Here is a 22,903-nt window from a genome sequence, read left to right as displayed (position 1 = left end):
TTTTGTTAAATAATTATTATATTTGATTTTTTTTTATAATTTTCCCTAAAAATAATCTGTAATTTTTTTCAAAAAATCTTTGATTCTATCCCTATTAATCTAATTTTTTTTTTAAAAACTTCCCAATATTTTGAAAAATATCTTGATTTAATTGACAAATATTAAAACCGTGATTTAAATGCAATTTTTTCAACAAAAAATAATAATAATAATAAAATAGCAGACTATTGTCTTTATGAGAATAGGAGACAGTTGTGTTTTCCTGTGCTTGAAGTTGCAAGTTTTGAAAAGTTTGAAGGAGGAAGGAGACCTTGGGTAGTATTTTCCATTCGATATCCCTCTCTACTTTTAGGAGAATACTTCGGATTATAAGCGCAAAAAGGTATTGGAAGTGTTTAAGTAGGTGGTTCTCGAAGATGATCAGGAGTAAATGAGAACACGACCTCAACAGAGCCCCAACTTAATTGGATGATTTCTTGGAGGAACACAATTCCATCAATCAGCACCAAATCTTAGTTTATCATGAAACATCCCGTGTAATGGGCTATCATCTATTGATGATTGATATTTTATCGTGATCCTAATTTCCTGCTTAATGGGCTATAGATGTAATTCCAGATAGCTTCAACACCATTTATAATGATCCTCATAGCTTTGCCATAGCAAAGGAAGGCAAGTTGGGTCTAACAGGGAGCTTTAAATCTTCCCATTCCTTGTCATCCACCTTGGAGAAGTACTTATCCGCCACTTTGTCACTTATTAGCTCCAAACAAGAAGGGTTCCACTGTAATAATCAGGAAAGAAAATTGAAATTAGAAAACCAAATTAAAAGGCTTCAACCAGGAATTTAGATTTAATAATCGAATAAGAGAAGATAGTGAAAAAAAGAGTAGAATGTCATTCAACCTTAGGGTTTTTGTCTTTATCAAATAGTATAGCCCTGTAACCCTGCATTTGAGGGTTAGATTTTCAGAATTATTTAAAAAAGAAAAAAGGAAAAAAGAAAATAGAGCACGAGACCAGAATTTAGTTGTGTTTAAGTTCCAGAAACCTTGAAGAAATCCTTGCTGACTTGTCCTCTTAACACGTGACAGCACATTCTATATTCTCGGATAAGGCACTGACCAACACCTTGCAGCCTCCCTTCTCTGATCAGTAATTGCACCACCACTAAGAGTTTAAGCCCATACAAGTACAAAAGCTTAGCTCCTTGAAAAATGAATGAATTAAGCTATCAATGTAATGATTTGTACGAGTTTTCATATGGACACTCGTGTTGGACAAAAGTTCCATATCAGTCCACAGGGTTCCTAGCATCTCTCAAGAGCTTAAGATTGAGTAATTCTCAAGCTCCCCAGCTTCATCAATTGTTTATATCGCAATTTACATGAAGAATAATGACTTTCTGATGCCCCCCTCTGACATATGCCCCCTGACGTGGCATGTGCTAGAACCATATATATATTTTCCCTTGGGATACACAACTGATCTATTTATGGGGATGTGCATTTGTGTATCCCGAGGAAAAAGATCTGTGGTTCTAGCCCATGCCACACGTCAAGGAGCATATGTCAGAGGGGGCATCAGAAAATCACGACTCTTACTTGAAACCTAAAACCTCTATTCTGCAACACATATAATGATGATTAGGTAGTCAGTTGTTGGCAAATAGCAGTCACTTTAATGTATTTCTTGTATTTTTTTTTTCTCCTATTCATGGTTATTATATTAATTATCAAAAGCATGCTTCCTTTTTCCTTGGGAGGACAAGAGGCATCATAATCAACTCTTCAGGAGGATATTAATGTTTAAAATTTTCAACTGATCATTTTCAGAAAATCTATCCTGTCTAATATTTGATCCTTACTACTGATAGATTCGCGTGTAATTTTGAACATGTTAAGAGGATGGTATAGAGACAAATGAATGATATAAAATCTTACAGATCTGAGAGAAATTTTAAGACTCGTAGGAGATGCCTTCTTCAATGACTGAATTGTTGCAGAGATCCAACAATCATCCCTGCCCACATTTTCCCTCTCCTGCAACAACCAAAATTAGATTCATTGAAGAACTAAGAATCTAGCCCATGTCCAGTTATTAAATTCAAAAGGAGATGCAGCAAAAAGGAAAAAAAAAAGTTTCTTCACACAGAATCAATCTGTTGCATAAACGTACAAGAGCAGATAAAATTTCTTCAATTGTTCTTCTGGAGAAACATCTGTCAATAACATCTAGTCTGCAGTCAGGAAACAATTGGAGATGAGTATCCGGAAGAGAAGCCATATTGATAAATCGATATACAAGAACATCGTACAAACACGGTCAAATCTTTACTATTATAGTGAGAGAAGGTGAAGTAGAAGTGGTTAAACACTAAATTTTGGATCCCACAAATGCCCCCATCTTTCCATTTAAAGTTAATATAATCAGGGTCATTTTTGTCAAAAACATAGAAAATTGCAGCCCACTACCCTAGAATCACCTTGATTAGTTTCAAAATTACAAAAATATCATTTTCACCATGTAATATTCAAAAACCCTTTAATCAATCTTTTAATACAGAAAAGCACCTTTGATACATTTGTGTTTGCACATGCCACCTTTTAGTGTTAATTAATGGAAAGAGATCATAGGTTTTGCGATATTGGCAGTAATGAGAAGAGAGCAGACTATTCTGAATCCATAAAATTGGTGAGAGAGCACGAGAACCATTTTCCTAAACATTTTTTTTTTTTACGAAGAATCTATTACATCACATTTAAAGCATAGAATTGTGTGTGTTTTTTTTTCCAATGTGTAAATGTCTCATCTATGCAAGAATCTGACCATTCAGTCAATGAGCTACCATCAAGTTATAATTCAAAATCTTGTGCAGATCTGCTGAAGGAATGATCAGTGCAACACCACAATCTGAGTATCAACCATGTCCAAACTAGTAACTAAACATGTATTAGTTCTAATTTTTGGCAGTTATCATCATCATGATTTAAAATCATGCTTTGAGGCAATGTTTCGAACTGGAGAAAAACCAAAACAAAGTTGACCGAAAGGATCTGAAATGTTCAGAGGCATTCCAAAACATTCACTGTTTCGAGGTCAATGTTTCATTCTGGTTTTGACCGAAACCAGAATGTTCCGCCGAAACATTCTGCAATGGCATGAAATGTGATCATCATCATCATCAATGCATCCAAGACTTGGAGTCAGCTACACATTCCTCCATTCGATTCTTTCCAAAGCTACATCTTCGGTTATTGAATTCAGCAGTTACAAGATAAATAATGCATTACAGAAAGAGATCAAACATACTGCACCATTAATTCTGCCACAGATAACCTTACTACTTTTTTAAAATGCAATTAACCAATAAGTGGCTTTAATGAATAGAGATTACAGGATATAGACAAACTAAGAGAAAGTCAACTGAGATGGTTTGGACATATTCAATGATTACAACCTCAATTGAAGAAATATCCAAGTTGAAGGTCCTAAAAGAGAAAGCTAAAGACCCAAAAATACGTAGATGGCGATCATGAAAGCAGATTTGAAAACTCTTTCAAAAACAGAAGAGTGGCTCTGGACAAAGTAGAATGTGGGAACAAGATTTAGTTAGCCAACCTCAAATCTTTGGGTAGCTTTGAAGATGTGATGGTGAAGAGACTCTTCATACTAACCACCTGATTAAAAGAGAAGACACACCTGTGATACGAGCTCTTCACTTTCAAAGGGGGTCGTTGAGAAAATTCATCAATAAGTGCAGAAACAATAGCTGGATCGGTTGCATTCACCTTACATAGTGCTTCCTCTAGAAAAGCCAAACTCTGTTCACTGATGGAAAACAAGTTACGAATGGATCCATGTAACACGTCCTTCCAAAAGGAATATAAAAGCGACAGTAGCTCATGGAAAATGTGGAATGGTCCATATGTAGAGGTAGTCAAAAGACTCCTTGAGTTTAACAATTGCTAATAAAGTATAATTATTTTGAATGGTGAGCATTGCAAAAAGATGAAAGACAATGCTAAAGAGAGAATACCAAGTTGATTCTCCATCCCCACACAACTCAGCTAAGTTGTGGCAGAAAGGAAATTAACAAAAATGCATAAAAACTATATAATTATATAAAATCAAACCATACAAATAGGATATAATCACGAGTTCCAATTCTTTTATGATTTTCCTTGCAATGGTAAAAGTTTGAACACATTATGATGCCGATCTTTAGAGTTACTGGATTACTCGATGTCCACCAAGACAAATAAATTGTGATGCAGATATCAAGTAAATTCAGTGACTCAAATTCATCCCCGACAAAACCAAGCTTACAGCTTGTGTTAACAGTCATCTGAGTACTTAAAGGGGTGATAGTTTACTTGGAAAGATTTGTATTTTAATCCCTTTTTAATACAAAATCCATACGTAGACAAGAAGTATACCATAGTAGGGGCAAAGTGAGTTGCAAGGACACAGGCAAGCATGTCTGCACCATCCAACCTTGCACCTGTAAGACACACATATTCACCTGCCAAGAAATAAAGAAGGAAAATAATGATTAAGAGTAAATGAAATCATACAACCTGCTAAAACAATTGTTTAGAAGATCCAAGATTCCATTCCAAAGAAAACATACACCATGCAAAATGCAACACCATTTAGAGGGGCAATAAATTCCTCATTCCAAAGAAACACATACACCATGAAAAATGCAACACCATTAGAGGGACGATAAATTCCTCATAAAAAACAACCAAAGAGGATATAACCATGGTAAACACAAATATGTGTTACTGTGTGTATAGGTGACTGGGTATCAATTTTTACTTCCAAATATATAAAATATATATAATTACGGAAAATATGTAATATTAAATATAGTGGTAAATAATACATATAATGGCCCATTCCATGTAATTTTTGAAACAAAACAAAAAGGGAAAAAAAAATGTGAAATGGATTTAATTAGAAGAGCAAGATGAAGCAGGGGTTGAACAAAAGTCAAAGATAGGTTTTTCTAAGACAATGTTCATATTGTGTCTCGGTTTCTTGGATAATATTTTTAATCTTGCAGAAGTAGACTTTGGCATTGTAGAATGACCATATTTTTTTGAAGTACTTAGCTTCAGTTCTCTCACAATCATAGCATTTAAATTTCAATATATTTCCAAGAAATATACCAAAATATTTCTATTTGCACAAGGTTCACAATTAAATTAAACCACCAATTTCTTTTTGTAAATATTTCAAGGGAAATAATTATTCAATTTGCAAAATATTCTAGTGAACAGTGAATTTTGACTAAAATATTGTTTGTTGAAGAAATTATTCTAAAAAAATATACATAAATTCATTAAATGGAAAAAATTATAAATTGTTTGTAAGAAAGAATTGTAACTAACACATGATAATGATATATACTCATCAGTATTGTAGCTTTGGTGCAGTTAAACAGTAACATATACAAATAACAAAATAGACAGAATATTCATTCATTAGTAAAAATGAATTATGATTCATTCTTTATATGATCTTGTTTGATGTATTTTAAGTATATGAGACACAAAGTCATTCATATCATAATTAGTGTGGCTCTCACCCGTCGTACCACATAGCCCACTCCCAAGGCTCAAAGTGCTATGACCTTTGGGCATCAAGAACACAGGTCACCATGGCTAGTGGGCACTACTCTATAGATTCACAAAAATAATCTTGAAAATGTGCTTTTGTGCCCCCAAAATATTGACAAACATACAAATAAACTTATGTATCTTTGCCAATATAAGCATGCAAGCATACTCAACAAATCTTCAACAATTATGTATTACCAAAAGAACTTCTAATCGCAAGGTAATGCTCTTAATGACTTGTTCTTTTTTTGTGAGATTTTGGTATGATCCTAAGTAACAAACCTTCAAAATCGGTATTTTTGGGGTTTCAAACAAGAAAAGTTAATCAACCATAATTTTTTGCTAAATGTCTAAACAAGGAGCCATCCCATACAGTCAAAGATCTTTCCAAGATTTCTCATTGCTATCTCTTGGATTTTTCAAGGCTATATTGTTGTAGGACTCAAAAAGATAAAAAAAAAAAAAATCTGATTATAGTGTTAATGACAGGGTACAGAGGCAACCAATGTAAGCAACCACCTCGACCACATTATTTAGTGTTTTATTCTTCACATATAGTTGTAAAGAGTGCATTTTAAAAGGGAATATTTGCACTGTAGAATGATTTAAAATTTAGGCTTTTTAGTTCCATTGACAACTTGTGGGCTTGTAAAATTAGAGACCCTCACAAGAGTTTCTACCTAGGTTTCCCCCTAAGAATAGAAACCTCCACTTTGATTGTGAATTTGAATCTTATTTCTGATTTTTTTCAATTATTAAAGATAAGTATTATTTTGTCATATTCATGTCATGCTAAATATAATAAATATGGCTTTAGATAGAATTAAATGGAGAAACAAGACTTACTCAGCTGACCCCAAAGTTTTGGTATAAGTTTTAAGGATGATCATCATATGTAATGAAACCTCAAATGATGTGAAGATTTTCATATAAATATTTGCAACAAATCCTAGTTTTATTTGTATATTTGGGAAGTGCAATAGCCAAGGACATCTTTGATCCGGCCAAGGGCATGAAATGTATTGAAGTGATTTTATTGGTTAAAACAGCTTGTAGTGCATTTTAACATCCTTGGCCCTAGCAAAATGTTCTTACCCATAGCACTTCTCTAGTCTGTTGAACAAAAACATAAGATGCTATCATTAGTTAAGAAAATAACCAGAGTAAGATGAGAAATAAGAAAACTTTAAGAACAAGTATCCATGCAGTCTCCTTTACCAATGTCCGTATGGTTGTTGAAGTACTTGGCGTTGAGCATGGCTAAAATTGAAAACCTGCTTGTTCCCCAATGAGAAAGGCTGCATTAAGTATGATTTTATTCATTATTGGAATGTAATTTAACTTGAGCCAGTGTTTCAATTCCACATACAATACAGTGCACAGGTAATTCTATACAAAATTAAAGGCTAATCAAATAACTGTGTCCTTGAAAAGAGAAATTGATATCAGCGTCACCATAAATAGTTATAAGGTAATAACTATTAAACAAACGTATGTAATAAAGGATAAAATGGGTATTACCAAAGAAACCAGGAGTCTAGAGAGAAAATAAGAAGCGCCCACAACTGGGCAGAGTCCTACTGCTGTTTCTTGCATGGCAAACACCTGTAAGAAGTCCTCCATAAGACAACAAGTCATAAAAAGAATAACAGTAAGTATGTCTTAAAGATGCTAGTCTTCAATAAGACAACTAGCAAAAGGAAAGGACTTGATAGCATATGATTGGGTTCTTAGAAGAAAGCAAGCTGCACTGTGTGTAATATTCCCACTAGGTACACAGAAACCTCTGAAAATCCGAATTAGGATACCAAACTTTGGTACATCAATCTTGGGATAAATATCAGACTTCATATAGTTGTACAGATTGCATACAACTCTCTAGATGGTTAAACCCCATGGTTTCCATTCGGGTAGGGGAACATGGATAGAACTCACAACAATTAGTGATTGGAAGACTTCCTTCTCTTCCCTACGATAACTTGGACAAGAAGAACTCATGGTCCTTTTGAAACAGATAACCACAGTGCCAAAAGAATTAGGAAATACCATATGCAGGTATCATAAGTATTAACTATGCCATCCAAAAAGACTGGTCTTAACTTTTAACAACTAAAACCTTTCTAAACACTCACTAATATTTCTTTAATCCGAATATTTGGAAACCCTAAATCTCTGAGTCAGGGCCAAATCAAAACCGACGTAAAGCTGAACTTGAGTCGCATTTGTACAATGAAGGGCCTAAGTAGTCTGTACTGGACAAGTTTTAAAACCATGTTCCACACCTCATAAAAGTAGCCTTCAGAACCATTATTTTTAAACTCAATGAGTTAACTCAAAATTCAACTGTGTTGACTTGGCTTGATAAGATTATGAGTAGATTCAAGCCACAACTTGTCCCATGGATACTAGGTGAGTAGACTCAAAACATAATCAAGTTACCTCAAATTGACTGGGCTTGTAATATCAAAGAATGGTATTCTAAGTTTTATTTTTTAAGATACTTTTTTCAACAAATGAAATATAAATCATTGTTTACTTCCCTTGAATTATTACTTTAATGGGTCACCAAGACAATTAGTGAGTCATTGAATCAACTTTGACCGATGAACTTTCGAGTAAATTCAAGCCCTTGGTGTATTGAAGTATTGTTCATTGAAAACACTAAAGTTTACTTGTGTAAAATCATTGGGATATTGAAGGATGGCTGGAAGACAGCTAAAGAAGCTCTCCTTATTGTACCCAAACTTTGTCAGCATTGTTGCTAAGATCTACTCTCTGTCAGTCTAACACTAGACATGAAATACATAGAACCTAAACTGTCCTAAAACAGAAAATATCAACACTAAGTTTCGATAATGGGAGAAGTAAGTACCGAATTCTCTGTGGCAACACAGAATCTACCATGCATAGAAGCTCCAGCTCCACCTCCCATCACAATTCCATTAAGAATTGAAACCTTCAGTAACGTTTGTTCATTAAGAATAAGATTGAAATTACTTCACGATAAAAATTACAGAAGTAACTCGATGAATAACCAATTAGTAGATAAATTCATATGGAAATAATAAAATTGAAAAATGATTCACCTGGGATTTACTATATGTAGCCAATATATAATTTAAGCTGACTTCATCATAGAAAAATTTTGCAGCTAATCTCCAATGACCTGAAAAATATGAATGTGCTACAAGGTAATACCAGCGTTGGTTTGATGTCTAATTAAATCAAAGAACAAATGTATACAACATATCAGAGTATCATTTTCCTGGTTATTTCAGATATTGAGGATTAGTAGAAAATAAAATTTTGATCAACCAAAAAGAAAGAACCTTTACCTTCAGTTATATCATGAATCACTTCTACAACATCACCACCAGCACAAAATGCTCTTCCTTTTCCCTGAAACCACATAAACAGATAAATCACAGTATATCAGTAATATACTACAGAAGAAACCAAGTATATATATATATATATATATATATATATATATATATATAATATATATATATATATATATATATATATATATATACGATAGCGTTCCGTAGACAACGTTTTGTCTTATATGGCAAAAAAGTTTCGGAATGGGCTGATTTTTTGTGAGGATGGTCTCTACAGTGAGGAGATCATCCTCACAAAAAATCAGCCGATTCTAAAACTTCTAACCCTATGAAAAATGGTTACAAACTACCGTAAAAATGAATGGCCCACGATTCTTCAACTTGTAAACTAGGGCTAGCAATTTCAGAATGGGCCGATTTTTTTGTGACAATGATCCCTCACCATAGAGATCATCCTCACAAAAAATCAGCCCATTCCGAAACTTTTTGCCCATATAGGATAAAACCTGTTGTCTAGAACATATATATATATAGAAAACATTGAAGTCAAAAATGGTTCAGGTTCAAGTCGAACGTAAGATGTTTGAAATCAAGGAAGTTTGGAACCATCGGAGGAGAGGGATTGAAGTTAGGGAAAAGGGCAGACGATTCGAATCGAGGGTTCATTTAATGGAAGATGAGGCAATATGGGTTTATCAACAACTGGATGCAGCAAGAACCGCAGTGAAACCGTTCAGAGCTAAGTTCTCGAGGGATGGCCGTATCTTTCTGATTCAGGAGGAGCAGAACTTTAATGGTAGCTTTCTAAGATTGCAACAGTTCTCGGAGAGAACATGATCGCGTGGGATAGTGGTCCCAGAAGGGGTAGGAGGTAATGGGTGGGGGGCAATCAGCATTGCGTTTAAAACCATACTCAGTCCAGACGAGAAAATGAAGGAGCCTGTGGTAGAGGGAGGTAAGGCCTTGTCGTGGGTCGAGGTACTCAAGAAACCCTCTACTTCTATTTCTTACTCAGAGTTAAAAAGCCTAGAAGCAAACGATGTAGGGGGGTGTGATATTTCTACGACTAAGCGAGTTCACAATACAGCGATTAATCAAGAACAAAATTATGGTCTGTTGTTTGGAAGATGGCGGTGGTCGTTTATTTGCAACTCAAGCTCTTTGGAGACAGATTGGGAGGGGTTCTTGGAGGACATGAAACTAGGTTATGCCCAGTATTCGACGTTTAAGTTGCTAGATTGGGAACCAAACAAGAAAATGTTGATGTTGGATAGCAGAATGGCGTTCACGAAGGTGAAGATGAGGACAACAGTTGTAGTAGGGAACAATATCATCAGCTTAAGCCCTTGGTTTGCCGATTGTAATTCTATTAAATCAGACAGGAAGGAAGGTGTTACTTGGGTTAGTGTCAGAGGGCTACCTTTTCATCTATGGACGACTCAGGTGTTCAAAGAGATAGGAACTCAATTAGGTGGTCTCTTAGAGGTGGATTCATATACTCAGCGACGCGCGAGATTGGATGAAGTGAGACTCAGGGTGGGATGTGATCCATGGAAGATGCCTCGAGGACTATACGTTTGGATGGGCGGCTTTCGTTATATGCTAGGAATTGATGTAGTAGGAGAAGCAAGTGCTGGTGAGGAATTGGCAAAGGAGCTGAGAAGAGGAATTGTAGATGTTAGTAGTCATGTAGCAGAGAGATGTCCTCAGGTGGAGGAGGTAGAAGTCCAGACGAAGGAAAGGGAGTGTCAATTGGAGAAGAAGGTGCCTGGGGATATCGAGCTAGATATGGTAGTATCAAACCCAAAGGGTGGAATCGTGTGTAACAAGTTTCCGAGCAGACGCAAATTCAAATTTCGTGTCAGTACGAAAACACGTGTCAAGAGGCAGTCGAAGATTCAGTCGCGGAGACGGGCTTTTAAAAAAGATAAGACGAGGAAGCTGTTAGCTAAGGCAGCTACTAACCTAGAGTTTACTAGGTGGCTGCGTAAGCATGGGATGGTAGAGCGTAGTGGGCTGGATGAGAATGCATTGGGTACGAGTAATCAAGAGGCCCATAGTGATGGCAGTGGGCCCGTAAGATTGAAGGCAGGCGAAGCCCAGTTTAAGTCGTCTGAGAAGGTGGGCTGCGACGATCCAGAAGAAGGTGAGTTTAAATTGAGGACAACTCCAGGCCCAGAAAGGAAGCCCAATATGCAGAGGAGGTATGTTAAGTTAGGCGCTGGCCCAATGGCGATTCGTAAAAGGACCTGGCTGAAGATCTACCAAGCCCGTGGGAGACTTAAGCGCAGTTTATATCTGGAAAAACTATCCAGAGGGTATAAACTATCAGAAGTTATTAAGTCGATTGTCGTCCAGCTTCTAAAGACGACTTTCGACCAGATTCTGAAGTGTGGGAAAAGGGATTTCAAGGGCGTAACGGAAGGTAAGGTTAGGAGGAGAGATCAGAAGATGCCGAGGACTTTGAATGAAGAAGATCGCATGAGGTATCCGGAGACAGAACCAGGGAGGGGTCCTGACAATCGAAAGAATGATAAACCAGGTTATGGAGTGATCGATGACTCTTCTTTCACCAGTGTTCTTTGGGACGATAGATCAGAGGGGGAAAAAGATCAGTATCGGAGGGATAATAAAGGGGATAGCTGGAGGATTTGGAATTTCTTGTCAAAGATGGAAGACGAACCAGAGGAGATGACGTCAGAAGGAAAGGTTGCCGTGGAATCGTATAGGGGGAAGGGTGGAGTCACAGATGGTTCTCTCAAACTAGCCTACAAGAACAGGGACAAACGACAAAATATAGTGTGGGAACAGCGTGTGTTGTCGCTAATTCCAAGGAGCTCGAGCATGCGGCGTTGGTGGCAGGATAGCCGCGGAGAAAATTCTAGGGAAGGTATTTTTAACCCCTCAGTAAACCTATTTGGTTTCAATATTCTCCCGCTTTCGAACAATTCTTCTTTGGTTTCTTGTTTGGGTCCTGGTGGGGTGTCCTGCCGTGCTTTTGTTTTTCCCTGGTTTTCTGTTAACAGATTTCAGCTTCCTGTAGCCTTGATCGAATCTCCTCATATCAGCGAGATCTCTCAGGATGAGGAGAACTTTAGGGAGATTGGTAGAGAGGTCTTTTGTCACTCTTCGTCAAAGGTTCTCTTGACTCAGATGCCGGAAGAGGTATCGGGCTTGAATCAGACAGATGCGTATTTCGATGGGTATTGGGATGACAGAGATTTAGAAGATCCAATCTTGATCCAGGAGGAGGAATTATTAGTTCAAACTGAGTTGGAAACGGTCGAATGGCTAGTGAGCCAAGCATTGAGTATGGCAGAGGAATTTGGAATAATACCGGAGACAGATGATAGAGATTGTTCGCTCATATTACGAGTAGTCATAGGAGATTCGAAGGATAGAGCTCTTCTTGAGGAAGAGATGAAGGAGTTAAGCAAGGATAATGGAGTAGATGATGATAAGTTGGGGCTAGAGGCGACAAATGACCAAGAGATTCAAACGTTTAGGGATGGTCACTCAATTGAGGTGGTTGTGGTGGCCCCTATGGCATCAGTGAAGAGGATGTATAGGCCGAGAGTGGCCAAGTTGGTGGAACATTAGAGTTGGTTTGTGGTTTAGGTCTGGGTTTTTGCTTAGGTTGCTATGTCGATTAAGATTTTGTCATGGAATGTGAGAGGGTTGGGAGATAGAATGAAGAGGGCGGCCGTGAAAGCGTTTATCATAGTCAAAAGGCCAATCTTAGTTGTTCTTCAAGAGTCGAAGCTGTCGGTTTGTGAGGATAAGGTGATTAAGGATCTCTGGAGGGGGAATATTGGTTGGGTTGCTCTCCCAGCTCTTGGGAGTGCAGGTGGCATTCTGTTGATGTGGAATAAGGATTTCATTCACGTGAGTGATAACTTAGTTGGGGCTTTTTCCATTTCCATCCTTTGTAAGTGTGTGAATGAAGATTTTCAATGGGTTTTCTCAGGGATTTATGGCCCCACAGTGAGTAGGGAGAGACAACAATTTTGGGAAGAGTTGGAGGATATTGCGGGGTACTGGCACAAGCCTTGGGTTCTAGGGGGAGATTTTAACGTTATTAGATTCTCCAATGAGAGGAATGGGGGGCAGAGGATCACTAAGGGGATGAGGGATTTTAGTGCTTTTGTGAATAGATTTGCCTTAATGGATTTACCCCTGTTAGGTAGAAGGTTCACCTGGTCCAATAATCAAGCGGAGCCTAGGATGTCTAGATTGGATAGATTTTTGGTGAGTGGGGATTGGGAAGAGAAATTTTGTAATGTGGTGCACACGGCAGATTCGAGTATAGTTTCAGATCACTCTCCTATTGTTATTGAGGCAGGGAAAGGTCGATCCGGTCCGATTCCTTTCCGTTTCGAGAATATGTGGCTCATCCACCCAAATTTTGCAAATTTAGTCAAAGATTGGTGGAGAGAATGCCCAATGGTTGGGTATCCAGGAGTTGTGTTCAAGAACAAACTGAAGTACCTGAAGGAGAAATTGAAAAAGTGGAACAAGGAAGAAGTGGGGAGAGTCGAGTTGAAGAAGGGGGAGCTCCTCAAGGAAATTGAGATTCTAGATTTTAAGGAGGAACGGGGGGAGCTAGAAATAGATGAGAGAGGGAAAAGAGCGGAGCTCAAGTTAGAATTTCAAAGAGTTGCGTTGATGGAGGAGATAAGTTGGCGACAAAAATCTAGGATTCAGTGGCTCAAAGAGGGTGATAATAATACCAAGTTTTTCCATAAAGTGGCCAACTTTCATAGAAAAAATAACCAAATGGACAATTTGATGATCAATGGGACTATGGTAGAAGGAGAGGAGGGTATTAGGGAAGGGATTGTAAGTTACTACAAAGAGCTTTATAGAGAAAGATAGGGTAGGAGGCCTCGTCCGGACAATATCGATTTCAATATGTTATCTAATGAAGAGAGTGCGGGGTTGGAGAGACAGATTGGGGAAGAAGAAGTGAGATCAGTAGTTGCCTCCATGGGAGGGAACAAAGCGCCGGGGCCAGATGGATTCACAATGGAATTCTTCAAGCATTGTTGGGAAATTATATCTGAAGATTTTATGAAGGTGGTTTGGGAGTTACAGGAAAAAGATTGCCTACACTATGCTCTTAACAGTACGTTTGTGGCATTGATTCCGAAAAGAGTGGGAGCGGTTGATTTGAGCGATTTCAGGCCCATTAGTCTAGTAGGATCGGTGTACAAGATTATATCTAAGGTGTTGGCCAACAGATTGAAAGAAGTTATGAAAAAATTAATTGGTCCTGAGCAAGGTGCCTTCATTAAGGGAAGACAAATCCTGGATGGTGTGTTAATGGCTAATGAATGTTTAGATTCTAGAATCAAGGACAAGAAGGCAGGGGTAGTGGGAAAAATTGATATGCAAAAGGCTTATGACCATGTGAGCTGGGATTTTTTGAAGTATATGATGGGTAGAATGGGGTTTGGATCTAGATGGATTGGGTGGATTATGAAGTGTATTACGTCAGTGTCCTTTTCTATCTTAGTCAATGGGAGTCCGGCAGGATATTTTCGGAGTTCGAGGGGGCTGAGGCAGGGTGATCCGTTATCCCCATTTTTATTTCTTATAGTGACAGAAGCTTTAGGTAAGTTGTTTAGTAGGGGGGTCGAAATAGGGAGGTTATCCGGGTTTAGGGTGTCCGTTGAGGGTCCTTGGATTTCGCATTTGCAATTTGCAGACGACACCCTAGTTCTTCTTGATCCGTCTAGAGATCAAGTGAGGACTCTTCGGGTTCTTTTATGTTGTTTCGAAGCAATTTCAGGATTACACGTGAATTTGCAGAAGAGTAAGTTGTTTGGTGTTGGAGAGGTGCCAAATCTTTCAGTCTTAGCAACCACTTTGGGCTGTAGGAGTGATACGCTTCCATCTTCCTATTTGGGTTTACCTTTAGGGGCTCCATATTGCAGCAAGAACATTTGGCAGGGGGTGATCGAGAAGATGGAAAAGAGGTTGAGTACTTGGAAGGCTAAATATCTCTCAAAAGGGGGTAAGGTGACGCTGATTAAAAGTACCTTAACTAGTATTCCGATTTACTTTTTATCCATGTTTACATTGCCGCAGTCGGTGGAAGCTAAGATTGAAAGACTTATGAAGAATTTTCTGTGGAATGATAAGAATGGTGGTAAAAAGTATCATTTGGTGAATTGGAAGATGATTTGTACTCCAAAGAAGAATGGAGGTTTGGGGATTCGAGGGATTAGACTCACTAATAGAGCTCTCCTTGGTAAGTGGCTTTGGAGATTCGGGGAAGAGAGAGATAATCTATGGAGGAGAGTGGTAATGGCTAAATATGGTGAGAAGAGGTTTGGTTGGTATAGTGGCAAGGCTTTAGGGACTTATGGGTGTAGTGTTTGGAGAGGCATTCTGAAGGGTGTCGAAAAGTTTGAGAGGGAGATCAGATTCAAAGTAGGGAGGGGGGACAAGGTGAGGTTTTGGGAGGATATTTGGTGCGGGACTTCATCTCTGGCTACTCAATTCCCATCTTTGTATGCTTGTTCCTTGAAAAAAAATAACTCGGTAAGGCAGTGTCTGATTCGAGATGGGATCACGGATTCTTGGGATCTGGGTTTTAGAAGAAATTTCAATGATTGGGAGTTGACGGAGGTTACTTCTCTCCTACATCTCCTTAACTCGACTCAAATTAGAGAGACCGAGCATGACAGATGGGAATGGTTCAAGGCGAAGGACAAGAAGTTTTCTGTTAAGTCTTTCTATTGTTGTTTATTGCCGATAGGGGAGGTATCTTTCTCGCCTTCTGTCCTTTGGTCAGCTCTTGTTCCCTCAAAGGTTTCTTTCTTTCTTTGGCTTGCCTCTTTGGGAAGAATTCTTACATTGGATAACTTGATCTATAGGGGGTGGGTTACTCCGAATTTTTGTTTTCTTTGTTGTAGGGATGGGGAGTCTGTCAATCACATTCTTATTCACTGCCCTTTTTCCCGAGATATTTGGATGTTTTTTTTATCTCGTTTCAAGGTGAATTGGGTTCTTCCACTCTCCTTTTTTGCGCTTCTAGAGGGTTGGAGTTTCAATATATTCTCTTCGAGAAAGAAGCTTATCTGGGCTATCCTTCCGTTTGCCATTGCTTGGGGTCTTTGGAGAGAGCGCAACAACAGGGTGTTCCATAGCAAGGAGAGCTCTTCGCATACAGTGATCTTGGAGATCTTAGGTTTTTTATTCCTTTGGTCTAGCTTGAGGAAAGACTTTGAAGAAGTGGGCTTCCAGGATTTTGTTTTTAATTGGGATAACATTTGTGACAATTAGCTCCTTATTGGCTGTATTTTTGACTGCCTTTCCTTTTTTCATTGCTGTATTTCTTTTTGGTTGTTAGGGGGCTATCTCAGCCTCCTTTTCTTCTCTTCTTTAATATATATATGGTTTACAAAAAATGGATGGTCCACAATTCTTCAACTTGTAAACATGGGGCTAGAAGTTTCAGAATGGGCTGATTTTTGGCGAGGATGATTTTCTCACCATAAAGATCATCCTCACCAAAAATCAGCCCATTCCAAAACTTCTAACCCATGTAGGACAAAACACGTAGGGCAAATAGTAGGGTGCCGAACATTTTCCACATATATATATATGGCACCTGAGCATGTATTCACAGCCTAAACAAATATGCATCCGATACATTCAATTGGTAATGAAAGAAATTACACTTATTTTTCAGCAAAATTAAATATACATTAAAAAAAAATTGTTACACAAATTAGAAGAAATAGAAGTGGATAATTTCCAGGTCCATATTGCGAGTCATGATGCAAACGTTTTGGTTAAACAACTTGAACTTTAAAACTATACAAGTAAGAAATATGGAATATAGAAACTCATAAATACACTGCTTGTTTATAACATAGACCTGACATATGTAGACCTACAATTATTTGTTTTTTAGAATTCTAGAGATTAAATTTAAAAGACCTGAGAAGATAAAAAAAAGAAAGACTTCGATTGGTTAAAATGACCTACAAAAAAGGCTGAAGGAAAATACACACCAAAAAAAAGGCCAAAGTGAAAACAACAAACACTCCCCATGAGCTAACATCACTCATCCAAATATGAATCCTCAAAAAACTACCGTTAAATAAATGTGAATTGTGACCCATTGAAACAGAAGGCCTTCAATAGAAAGAATAATGACATGAAGCTAGCCTTCATTTCCCTTATATAACAACCTTCTATTTCTCCTTCAAGATAGCCCAAAGCACTACAAAAAGAACAACTTGATGAAGAAAACACCCTTGGGAGGCAAGGGCTGAAGTAAACCAGTATGACGTAGGTCTAATACCACCCTTGACATAGTCCAATGAATCAAAATTTCCATGGACATTGACCCCCCCCCCCCCCCCCTCCTCTTCTCCCTCTCATTGTATTCCTTGTTTATATTTATACACACTACTCACTTAGAAATAAAATAAAATAAAAAATTTAATCCAAAATTTCCACAATAAGACATTCCAAGTGTTGTAGTGTTGTGAGCCATGCAATAATGAAGAAGAAGGTTGTGTATGAGTACATCACAAGTTTTAAACATTGAGTAAAAGTTAACAATGATTCATTTCACGCTACTAAGATAATCCATAGTGAGAATTCTACCCAGAAATAGCAGTCCAAACAAAATGAAAACAATCTTGAAGGGAATCTAAAAAACCAAATAAAAGATGAAGGGAAATCAGAGTTTGGGGAGGAAAACAAAGCAATATAAAAAGGATTAACTGAGAATCAGCCCTTCCAACTCCAAGCCATAATCCATTGTCTTCCATCAAGGGGAATATGAGTCTTCAGTACCAAATAATAGATAGAGAGTCAAATCAAACTCCTTGTCATTGAGGTTTCTCCTAAAACCAAAATTTCATGATAGAACGTACTCATTCCAAATCAGGAAATCTTTAACATGATAGTCTTCCCGCAAGAGAGAGAGAGAGAGTTGGGAAATCCTCTTTAAGATCAGAGTACACCACGTTTCCTTCCAAAATCCAAACCTATCCCCTAAGGGGTCCACGTACCACTACTATCTCAACTCATATTTCTGGCAACCACACTAAAAAAATATTACTTCCTTCCAAAGGCTAGAGGGCTCCTCCTAAACCCTCCAAAGCCACTTCCCTAAGACGCTACATTCGTATTCTTAGGGATCTAATCCCAAATCCTCCTTCCATCTTAGGAGCCACAAATGGACTTTTGGTTGGTCAACTACTATTAGTGAGTCATACTTTCCATTCTATAATTAGTCCTTCATGAATTTCTCCAATTTATTTACAACACTGCTTGACATGGTGAACAAGGACATACAGTGGATTGGAAAATAAAAAAGGGTGATCCTGTAAGAATGATCTTCCCACCCCAGAAACAAACCCCTTTAGCCCCCACTTGGTACACCCAAAAATTTAAAAAGAAGCAAATAGTTGACTAACTATTTGACTATTTAGCAATCTCAATCTCCTCCAAAGTGGAACTACCTACTCTTCCGGATTGTAACTTTACATTTACTACCTTAGAAGACTATATTTAGATACTCCAACTAACTATGACCTTGTGTCTCACTATCATGATACCTCTACGATGTTCCCTATCCATCAATTTCTTCTCGAAATTAATTTGAACTCTAGAGTTTAAAATAGAGTATTTTCCTTCATCTCACATACAAGCATGCATCCGCAGTTCTTTTTGTCATTATTGTTTTTTGGTAAGTTAGACTTGAAACCACAATCTCAAAGTTGCAGGCAGTCATACATATTTAAGTACATCTGCTTAGATACTCCGGCATATACGCATGAGAGTCTTGAGTGTTTCCAAAGTTTCATGCCTTTTAGTCCATACCACATTATACAGTTACAGGTGCAACCGAAGAATCAAAGACTATTTTTAGCTACTCCAACTAACTATGACCTTGTGTCTCAGTATCATGATACCTCTACAATGCTCCCTACCGATCAATTTCTTTTCAACAATAAGTTTAATGAACTCTAGAGTTTAAAGCTCACGCCCTTTTCAAGATAATCCCAAAGAAATACCAAACGAGAAGCATCAAGAAGAAAACATGAAATTGAACTTGCCCAAACCAAATGCTAGATCACAACTCATGTCCTTTCTCTTTCCCATATAGCCATACACCAAAAGGGGTGAATGATGGATCCCTTATTGGAAGTCCCACAACTTCTACTTCTATCAACAAACAAGTCAGATGAGCACATGTGGGTTGTGGCTAAGCACTGCAGGCTGTCACCAAAGTGACAACCTCCAAGCATTCCTCATGAATAACTTTGCTATCAAACTTGATATTTTATAAATAGTTTTTCATTAAGACAAAACTCAATAATTCTCCCAATGTATGGCAAATATATAATGTTTTCACCAAATCTTCTAATGGTATTTTACTTCATCTCACATATATGCATGCATCTGCAGTTCTTTTTATCATTATTGTTTTTTGGTAAGTTAGACTTTAAACCACACTCTCAAAATTGCATGCGGTCATACGTAATTAAGTGCATATGCTTAGATACTCCAACATAAATGCATGAGAGTCTTGAGTGTTTCCAAAGTTCTGTGCGTTTTAGTCCATACCACATTTATACAGTTACAGGTGCAACCAAAGAAGCAAAGATGACTAGATTTCCATGTATAATAACAAAATCATGACATAGTTTTGACATAATTTCATCTATGTAGATACCAAAGACGATTTTAGTAGATTTTTTTTCATTTTCTCTTTTTCATGATAACAAAAAAATGACATAGTTTTGACATAATTTCATCTATGTAGATGCCAAAGATAATTTGAGTATATTTCTTTTCATTTTCTCTTTTTCTCAACCCCAACATGGATCAGTTAAACTCATTATGTAATTAGAAGATTACCTTCAGAATCACCAGCTTGACATTGGGATTCTCTTCGTAAGCAACAAAAAGCTCCAATAATCGAGATATCTAAAATCCAACACTAAATAGATCTGTCAGTCTCTCACAGTCCACAAAAGCCAGGTGGGTACTTCAATTAGGATCCATTTTTCAGTCCAAGCAGCCCTTGTTTAGTAGTGCCTAAGCCAAACACATATAATGGGAACTAATAACATATTAGGAACTTTAAAATGGGGATATGCAAAATATCATTACCACATTAAAAACTTCAAAACATTGTATGAGGTGTTATGGATCATAATTGCTCAAAGATAACATACTATAAATGATAAACTGTATTTACGAGCACAAACACTTGGAGGGAGATCATTGAATATAATACCAAGCATATTCAAAAAAATTGGAGTAACTAGACAAGTTCCAATTGCACAGTGGACTATTATAATAGGAGAGTATGCATCAGAAAGAATGATGTTCACAACAAATTCCACAAAAGCCACAAACATCACCATCTAGAAGTCTTTTAAGCCTTCTCTCCCACTGACTGCCTTGATAGCAGGCTGAAAGCATCTATATTTCATGATATCTAAAGCGTTAAAAATCTAAGATGCCACATAATCTATACCTTGTCCCAACTATTGGGAACGACAATATGAACCCTATTTCAACATTTTACTCCATCTTGAGCTCTATCATATATCAATGCATGTGACTTCTGAAACAACATCACTGTTTCAGAAATAGCATGATACTTAAATATTTACCAAACCCATGTCCAATCCAAATGCCCCCAGCCTAGACAGTACTAAAATGGTCTCATAACCACGAGATCCATCCATGTCAGACCTAGACCATCAAGGATCTAATCTAGGTAAGCGCTAACTGAATTAATTTAGAGATACATAGCAAATTCTGGTAATATCATACTAGTAACTTGAAAATTTGATACATGTTCTACAACATGTATCGAACGACGGACACAGTATGACACTTTATTACCAAGCCAGTAGCACTGGTGTATAGAGTTGAAGAAGCACAATCTTATGTCTAGGCTTAGTATGTGGTAAAAAAGAGAGTAATTTATCTACACAACCATCTAGTGTACCATTTGAAATGAGAGAGCATTCAATTGGCGTGGTCTATTTAGTATTAGTGTCCTTACATACGAATTCTCTTCAACCAAAACCTGCCAAACAAATTAGGACCAATGAATCAATAAACCTGCATTTGAACTCTACATAAATAGATACAAAAAATTCATACTACTAGCTAAAGAACATATCCAGGGAAGTTTGGTTATTCAACCAAGTACATGTATTGTGACATTAACTAGTAAGGCAATGGAAAAAATATCTAAAAGTTTAACTTCTAAACAATTAAAATGGTAAGAAAAAAACATGGTTTTAAAAATAGTCTGCGACCGAGATTGTTGTGTAAATATCTTGTTTTCTGTTGGCGGTACGCAGAGTTGCGGGGGTGCAGGAATATTTTAGGGTTACTGAAAAAGGGAATTATGGAATATTTTCTTAAGGGGTTTTTTCTATTTTGGGGTTTTCTATTTTTGGGGAGATAGACGCGTTTAGCAACTCCCAATTTTATAAATAGAGATCTCTAGGGTGTAAAACCAAGGAAAGAAAAGAAAATAGAAATTGTACTTGATCTGATCCATGAACATAGGCACATTGCTGAACCACGTAAATTCTTGTGTTTTTCGTGTGTGATTTTTGCTCCCTTTGCTGCTTCGTTGTTTCAGAAATGACTCGGGTAATTCATTTTGGTACCATTCATGAAAGAGGAAGATTCACAATGTGAATTATCCTTCACATTGACTCCTTTGACATCCAATAAGACTTGTTTGATATTTTGAAAATATCTGCCAAGTTAATAAAACTCTTCCGAGTCAATTGGTTTTCCAATCTCACCATATTTATTAAAAGAAATTATAACTTTTCAAATATAATTTAAATCAAGTTAAATTGTTTATCTCGTCTGAGACGACAACACCCAGGGGTGTCAACTCGGTATCAGTGACGAGACGGATTAACGATTTTTCAAACCGGAAATGAGTTTATCACTAAAGTGATCAAAAGCATTATTTTGCAAGTCAATCTTTCGCTCCCCAATATAATATCTTTAAGCACTTTTAGGTGGGAAAATTGCTTTTCCCCCACAAATGGCGACCCAAACACATCCCTAGCTCTAATATACTAATTTAATTCAGCGTTTCTGATTCTAAGCTGTAAAGGGTCTGATTTGCAGAGTAAGTTAAATTGTGAAACTTAGAAACAAAGTTTTTAAATTTTTTGAGCTTTAAATGATTTAAAAGGACAGAAGCAAGGGAAGGTTAAAAATCACAAAGATTCAAAATTCCAAACTAGGAATTTTAATCAGGCCGAAAAAAAAATATTGTTGAATAACTGATCAAAATACCTGATCGGGGTCGCTGTTTGTTAGATTCGGAGACGCCATGATTCTTTGTTTGGAGAAGCTCTGAAAATCCCAATTCTGAAAGTTAGCCAAGATATGGTGAAGTGTTCTACTGTAGAACTATGTTTGGTAATCAACACTTCGATTTCCTAGAAATTACTTTTCTAGAAAATAGGTTAGCTAAAAAATTATTACCTTCTCCAATTTGGGTTCAAACAAAAGATAAAAGGTGGCAATTGCAAACGCACATGTTTCACATGTGGGCTTATTTATAATTTAAAATAGGGTAAATTACAGTTTGACCCCTGTAGTTTGACATAATTCCATATTGACTCCTAACATTTTGATAATGGTACTTACCTCCCCTTTCATTGACTGCGTTAAGATTCCGACGTTTTTTTACCCACTCAATTTATTCTTTTTTTTCTAAGAAAAATAAAATGGTTAAAACTACACCACCTAAGCATTCACATTCTTGCGCATGAACCCATTTTCTTCACTGGAAATATTCTTAATGAAAATAAAAACAACTTTTAACTATAAAAGAGGTAAGTTCAATTGTCATAATGTTAGGGGGTCAACATAGACATATACCAACCCATGGGAGTGAAAATG

The 22,903-nt window shown here is 37.1% G+C and overlaps 1 pseudogene across 1 annotated transcript; it reads right to left on the bottom strand.

Annotated features, from left to right (window-relative positions):
* Positions 1-440: 440 nt before the first annotated feature.
* On the bottom strand, positions 441-22,451 carry LOC147408240 (3-hydroxyisobutyryl-CoA hydrolase 1-like; annotated as a pseudogene). Its single transcript, XR_015177009.1, has 14 exons — positions 22,292-22,451; positions 20,967-21,047; positions 19,862-19,930; positions 8,963-9,026; positions 8,714-8,793; positions 8,500-8,583; positions 7,149-7,232; positions 4,440-4,525; positions 3,703-3,824; positions 2,179-2,239; positions 1,944-2,042; positions 1,052-1,153; positions 907-948; positions 441-784 (listed from the first exon to the last, which is right to left on the bottom strand). The product of XR_015177009.1 is annotated as a 3-hydroxyisobutyryl-CoA hydrolase 1-like (transcript).
* Between the last annotated feature and the right edge of the window lie 452 nt (positions 22,452-22,903).

This window comes from Akebia trifoliata, chromosome 3, assembly GCF_017979445.1.
Source record: "Akebia trifoliata isolate Shusen 1 chromosome 3, ASM1797944v1, whole genome shotgun sequence".
NCBI lineage: Eukaryota > Viridiplantae > Streptophyta > Magnoliopsida > Ranunculales > Lardizabalaceae > Akebia > Akebia trifoliata.
The sequence above is the reverse complement of the archived record's forward strand: the minus strand, read 5'-3'. Positions and strand labels throughout refer to the sequence as shown.